Here is a 7065-nt window from a genome sequence, read left to right as displayed (position 1 = left end):
GTGAGGAAACCTGTTCTTTAAAAGCCGCGGCTCAATAGGCTAATCCTCCGCCTAGCGGCGCCGGCACACCGGGTTCTAGTCCCGGTCGGGGCACCGATCCTGTCCCGGTTGCCCCTCTTCCAGGCCAGCTCTCTGCTGTGGCCAGGGAGTGCAGTGGAGGATGGCCCAAGTGCTTGGGCCCTGCACCCCATGGGAGACCAGGAGAAGCCCCTGGCTCCTGCCATCGGATCAGCGCGGTGCGCCGGCCGCAGCGCGCCAACCGCGGCGGCCATTGGAGGGTGAACCAACGGCAAAAGGAAGACCTTTCTCTCTATCTCTCTCTCTCACTGTCCACTCTGCCTGTCAAAAAAAAAAAAAAAAGTGTGTTTAAGACACCACCTGCAGTGCTGGCATCAGGTATAGGCACAGGTTTGAGCCCCGCTGCTCCTCTTCTGATCTAGCTCTCTGCTATGGCCTGGGAAAGCAGTAGAAGATGGCCCAAGTCCTTGGGCCCCTGCACACACATGGGAGACCCGAAAGAAGCTCCTGGCTCCTGGCTTCGGATCGGCTCAGCTCCTGCCGTTGCAGCCAACTGGCGAGTGAACCAGTGGATGGAAGACTTTCTCTGTCTCTCTCTCTCTGTCTCTCTGTCTCTCTCTCTCTCTGCCTCTGCCTCTCTGTAACTCTACCCTTCAAATTAATAAATAAATCTTTTTTTAAAAAGTGTGTCTAAGAGAGTCTAAGAGAAAGAATGTCACGGCCAACCTGCTTTCTCCACAGGTTTCATCAGAGATATCTGAAATCTATATGTCCCTAAGTCACCCAGTGAATATCTATCTACAGGGCAAGCGCATTTAATACAGAGAGGAAGGAAACATGGTCATCATTAAATGGTGTTCCTGTTTGACTGAAAACCTGTTTCAAGTCAAAGTAGGCATATGCTTTTTAAGAAGTGAGCTGTGAAGAATGGAGCAAATCAACTGTGTGCAGGTGGAGGTGCAGCAGCCCTGGGCTGTGTCCCCTTGTCACTAGTGATTCTTCATCTGCCCAGGGATGGAGCTGAACCACATGGTCCCTTCCTCCTGTCAAAAGCTATGGTTAGAATTTATTTCATCTTTTATTGTCTTACAGGAATATTTCTTTTTCATAAAATTTTGCGTGGTGAGCAACTATACATTTGCTTCTCCCTTGATGGCAACAGGGACAGCACTGTTTTGCTCACCAGTGTACCCACAGGGACAGGCATTATACTCAATGTTCAATTTATAGTATGTCGGTTAGAGAACATATGGGAAGGCAGAAAGAGATGGTTGGGAGACAGGGCTGTTGAAATGAAAAAGCCAGTAAACCGCAGCCTCTTCAAATGGTAAATATATGCTGTCTGGGCGTGGGCATTTGATGTAGTGATCTCGGCACTGCTTGGAATGTCTGCATCCTGGTCTTCCAGCTTCCTGCTAATACACACCCTGGGAAGCAGCAGGTGATGGCCCAAATAGTCGGGTCCCCCGTGAGAGATCCAGATTGAATTCCTGTCTCCTGCCTTCTGCCTGGTCCTGCCCTGGCTACACCAGAGGACAGATATCTGTGTCTCTGCATTTCAAATAAAATGAAAATCAATAAATAAAAATGTCAAAATACACGTGCTGTTATAACTCTTGTTGGTACTAGAGCCATTTCAGGTCGTTTTGGTACAGGGAGCAAGACCTGCTAATTGGGGAAATTGTCATTTTTACATTTTCAGTTAAGAAATTTAAATGCACTGTAGTATCTTCACTGTCTTACCTGTGAGCAAGTTGCCAGGGCTCTGGCTGCTTGCTAAAGGAAGCTTCCGGTGTCTTAGTTTGTTATTTAGACATTGCTCTTACCCCTCCTGCAGGCTTCAGTCTTTTTTTTTTTTTTTTTTTTTTTTGACAGGCAGATAGAGAGAGACAGAGAGAAAGGTCTTCTTTTTTGCCGTTGGTTCACCCTCCCATGGCCGCTGCGGCCCGCGCATCTCGCTGATCCGAAGCCAGGAGCCAGGTGCTTCTCCTGGTCTCCCATGCGGGTGCAGGGCCCAAGCACTTGGGCCATCTTCCACTGCCTTCATGGGCCATAGCAGAGAGCTGGCCTGGAAGAGGGGCAACCGGGATAGAATCCGGCCAGGCTTCAGTCTTGATAATCAACCTTATCCCCCCATGATGGGCCAGATATACCAACTCTGAACACTAAGCTGTGTTGACAAAGCTCATATCCAGCACATTTCCTACTGTGATTCCTCTTTGGCCATCTTTTCCAGTTCTTTTTGGTGATGCCATGTCTAAATTGGGATTATGCCGGTGGACAGTGCACACCTGGAGTGTAAGTGAATTGTTACTCTTGGCCCCAGCGTCCACTCTTATTTTCTTAGCCCCCTGGTGACTGAGGTCCCACGTCCCTAGCCTTCTTTTCTCAGGGATATTTGGCAACCTGCCTCACTATACGAGGGTTCCTATTGCAGCCAACCTTGTCCCATCCCTGGGGAGTACCCCATTCCTCCACACTTGTTTTCTGTTTGGTCTACCTGGGAGGTTCTCAGAGCGGGTGACTGCAGACTTGAGGGGACTCTGGCCTCCAGGGGCCTTCCTGGTGCACATGCCAGCGGGTAGAAGAACTTGCACTGCGACAGCCATTCCTTTGGGTTGAAGCCGTGTTTCCCAGGGTTCTGTGCTTCAAGTCGGGCCGGCGGGCAGACAGGGCACGAAGACGCATTTATGAGAATGTCTTCTCCCAAAGATTATCCATAGGTCCCATACGGACCAGAGCCAGATTCAAAGCACCTGTGACCTTGGCCAGGGGTCGAGGTGGAGGCTCTGGGATGCAGAGCCAGGAAAAGTGGAGGAAGACGAACTTTTTATCCATTCCTAGGCTTACAGCCAAGGGTGTCTTTCCGATGTCCAGTGTACTGTCTCGAGCTTGGCGATTGCTCTCCGTGTTCCCCAGGTTCCCCACCCGCCCCTGTCTGCTGCCGCACCGCTCGCCCCGGCCAGCCGCAACTCTCGGCGGGGCGCCGGCCCCACCGCGCGCCTCCCGCCCCGCGCGCCGCCCCGCGTCTCTGAGCCGCGTGAGCTCCACGCATCCGAAAGCGAGGAGAGCCGCAGACTCCAGCTCTCGCCCTCCAGCTTTGCCCCCCGCGCCCAAGGCTGTCGGTCACCTCTGAATAAATCAGAAGAACCCGAGCTCAGAGGCGAACACACCAAGCGCGGGGCAGTCCCGCTCGCTTCCCCGCCAGTAAAAGCAACGCTCTCCGGCGCGAGCGTGCTGGGCCCTGCAGTCCGATCAAGGCTGACACATCCGCGCCGCGGTCCCGGGGCCCGGCCCCACGGGTCCTGTCACCTCGCGCTGCCGCGCCTCCCTCCCCTGCCTGGGCCTCTCCCCGCCTCCCTCCCGCGGACCCCGCCGCCCCGCCCCCGGCCCGCGCCGCCGCGGCCGCCATTGGTGCGGGACTGCCCCAGAAGCACGCCCATTGGCCGCGTGGGAAGTCATTCACCCAGCGCATTCCGCCGCCCTCAGGCTCGCGGGGAAACTTCCTTATTATTGTGACGCCGAAAACGGAGAAACCCCGAGCCGGGCCAGAGGGGCTGTGACAGTCGGAATCCCGGGCTGCGGTTCAGCTGCTGCGGAGGTGCGCGGAGCCGGGGCCGGGGTTCCAGGGAGGAGGGCGCCGCGGCGCTGCAGCCGAGCGGCCGCCGCGTTCCATCGCGCCCGGCTGTCAGTGCGCCGCTCCCGGAGGGGCGGCTGCGGCTGCGGCTGCTGGCGAGGCTCGGGCAGCCGGGGTGGTTCGGGCGGCGGCGGCGGCTGCACGGCACCTCCGCGGCCGCGGCGCGGACGGCTGGGCTGCGCCAGGGCGCCCCGCAGGCCTCGCGTGCGCCTCACTGCTTTGCTGTCTTGGGGGCTCGCGCTTTTACCTCACAGCCTGTCTCCGGGAGAGGCTGGGAGAGCCTTCCAAGAAAAAAAAAAAAAAAAAAAAAATGGGAGCGTCCCCTACCGTGCGCCCTGCTGCCTGCAGCCCGGGAGGGATTGCGGCGCAGACTCCAGCCGAGGAGCCTCTCCTGCCCCTATTTAAATTCTGGTGCTCGGAGGCAGCCTTGCGGGGAGGATCTGGGAGCGGGCGAGGCCTCGGCGACTGATGGGAGCTGCGGGCAGCTGCCGCCAGGAGTTTGCGCCGAGGACGCGCGCGGGGCACCGCGTCCGAGCTGACAGCGCCCGTGGGGCCGCGGCTCCCAGCGCCGCCCACCTGGCGGAGGCCGCGCCCGGCTCGCCGCGCCTCCTGGGCGGAGCCGGCGGCGAGGGTGTGTGCGGACACGTGTGTGTGCGCGCGCGCGCGAGTGTGTGTGTGTGTGTGTGTGCGGGCACGTCACTGCGCGGCTGGCAAGGGGGAGGCGGCAGACAGCGGTCCCAGCCAGGTGCGAGTGCGCGGAGTGGGCCGGGCGGGACGATCAGACCCAGCGGAGGAGCGGGTGGAGAGGGCGCCGACCGCGACCGTGACCGCCAGCGCGCGTGGATTGCCGTGTGGGCGCGGGGCTCCAGGGAATAAGTATTTCAACTTTGCTGTGAGGCTGTCGCTGCGTCTGGCTGTGGGCAGGTGACGTGTACTTCGCCTTTGGAGTCAGCGCCCTGAGGAAGCACCTTGGAGTCCCAGGCGAGCCTTCCAGGGTCTTGCCTTTTTCCGTCACACACGGAATGGTCTGGGAAGAACGGTTCACGAGCTCCCTTCCATTTTTTTTGTGTGTGCCTTCTGGCTCTTTCCGCAAATAGGAAGCTATTTCCAGAGCCTCTCGTTTGATGATTTGATAACCTCCAGTGAGCTGATTTTTTAACTCTAACCTGGGAAGAAGGAAAAGTGAAATGAAGTGAGGATTACCAGGCTTTCTAACTGCAGCGGCTGGAGAGAGAGAGAGGGAATCCTGTTTTAGTAGGCAGATTACGGTGAAGCTCTCCCTTTGGGTATTGTCCTTTATCCCCGGGGGAGGAGGGACTGGCATTGTAAATCAGAAGAGCAAAATAGATGAATTACAGTATGTTCCACGTCTTTGGCCCCTAAGGAGGCTGGGAACCTTCTGAAGAAAGTATAATGCAGGAATCAAGGAGACAGGTTAAAAACCTCTTTGGGGTAGCTCCTCCTTCGGCAAGAGAAAAGCATCCAGCTCTGCTAATTCAGTCAGTAGCTGAGGAGTCATTTTTGAAAAAAGAAACCTGGATTCCAAAATGTTCCCGGTGGCCAGGTTGAAACCACTGCGATGTAGCATTGCATTCCGAGGGACAGGTTTAAGTTTCTTAAGATTTGTGTGACCAATGAAAAACGCTTTTAATGTATAGTGAGAGTAGTTCCCCTACTGGAGACACAGTTTTGTATCTGTTTCAGAAATAAAAGTGGTCTTCTCCAAATTGGATGGGCTTTTCTTATAGCAAGGTAGAAATAAAGGGATGATGATGCCATCTTGGAGTCCTGCAGGTGCCTTTTAGGTGGTCTCTCTGTTTTGCATGACAGAGGATGTGGTAATGAGGTGGAATGAAAGGGGAAGGTCTTCATAATAGTTGTGGCAAAAACAAAACAAACAAACAAACAAAAAACCTATAATGTGTGTGATCCATGGGAAAGTAAATAGACAAAATTTAATTTTCTAAGAATTTCTCTTTCTAATCTAAGTGGGAGATTTATCATTGTACTACCACCTGTCAAAATGCCAGGAGTTTTATGAGGTGGCATTGTGTCTCTAGTTGGCTTTTAGAGGTTTCAGTCATCCTCATAGTTGTTTAGAGGTTATGATACTGCTGTATTAACCTAACTGGAGTCTTAAGTTAGATAAAAGGTTTGGGGAGTACCGGAGCTTCAGCCATTTAAAGGTACTCTTATTTTCAGGAGTTTACTCCTTTTTGTTTGCCATAACGTGGAAGCACTTTGCAGAGTTCTGTACTAAGGTTACATATTATTTCTTGCATTGGCAGATCTACACGGTGAGGTGGAACAGGCCTGGCTTCTGGTTCGAATACCAAGTGTGTGATCTGTGGTGAGTGACTTAAGATTCTCTGACCCTCAGTTTTCTCATCTTGTATGCGGAGATAATAAGGAACTCTCGGAATGGAACTCTAAGAAATGAACAAGATACTGTATGTGTGTCCAGGAGTCAGGCTGGTTTCGCTGAGGGAGGGGACCCTAGCATATCTTAGTGTGGCCTGCTGAGATGAGGTAGAGCAGAGACCCAGGTGAGTCCAGCAGGTAAGACAGACCTGGTTTTTTGGCCTCTGCTTAAACCACTTCTTGGCAGAGCAATGTCCCTGAAGGCCTCAGCTGCATTAAAACAATGTTAGGAATATTAATGCCTTGCTTTCAACTTGGATCAAGTGGACTTCAAGGCCTCTTTAATAAGATTATCCCTGTGATGAGAGAATTCTGCCCCTTTTAGACGTTTACTGCATTCAGAAATAGTACTTGCTGGGGGCAGCCATGTGTGTTTCCGACTAAGTGAGCTGGTTTCATTAGAAGTCAGGGTGAACATGGTGGCAAGTCTGGTTAACTGTTGAGATGGCTTTGCTCACCCCTACCCCGCTGGCTAACCTAATCCTAGCTGCCTATAAACATTGCCAGTGATACAACAAGTGTGAGCTCACCAATTACACACAACACTCTCTTTCAACTTTTATTTTCAAAGTGGGAGAAAGGGTGTGGCCTTTGTGGCTTGACTTCTTTTTGTTTGAGAGATGGTATGGTGTCATGTTTGAGAGCATGGAATTTGGAGTCTAGGAAGGGAGATTTGGATCCTGCCTTGGCTACTTGGTAAGTAAGTTTCCATTTCAGCTACTTATTTATATATCCTAGGCCAAGTGACTTAACCTTGCTGTCCCTTGGGGTTCCAGAGTGGTTTTGTCAATTTACATACCCCCCCTCCCGCCCCCCAGCTGTAAGGGTCTGGCTGCTCTATATCCTTGATTTGGCAAAGGGTAGATTAAATGATCTTGCACAGACCCAAATTCACAGTAGGCTTACAGTAATAGCAACTATTGTTTGGTCTTTGTACAGCAGCTGTTTGTTGAGCCCACATGGTGTGCTAGGCTCTTAGTATAGTCTCT

At 53.2% G+C, this 7065-nt stretch overlaps 1 protein-coding gene across 2 annotated transcripts in view; it reads left to right on the top strand.

Annotated features, from left to right (window-relative positions):
- The first annotated feature begins 3520 nt into the window (after nt 1-3520).
- The window catches only part of HERC3 (HECT and RLD domain containing E3 ubiquitin protein ligase 3), a 130618-nt gene continuing 127073 nt past the window's right edge, over nt 3521-7065 (top strand). Inside the window, exons 1-2 of one of the 2 annotated variants that reach the window (XM_062199869.1) lie at nt 3521-3619; nt 5944-6005. The gene's annotated coding sequence lies outside the window, so the exon portion shown is untranslated. Of the gene's footprint in view, nt 3620-4510; nt 4580-5943; nt 6006-7065 lie in introns of those variants that run through there. The other variant, XM_062199870.1, reaches the window with a different exon arrangement.

Source organism: Lepus europaeus, chromosome 8, assembly GCF_033115175.1.
Source record: "Lepus europaeus isolate LE1 chromosome 8, mLepTim1.pri, whole genome shotgun sequence".
Lineage (NCBI taxonomy): Eukaryota > Metazoa > Chordata > Mammalia > Lagomorpha > Leporidae > Lepus > Lepus europaeus.
Note: the sequence above shows the minus strand (reverse complement) of the source record. Positions and strands in the feature narration are given on the sequence as shown.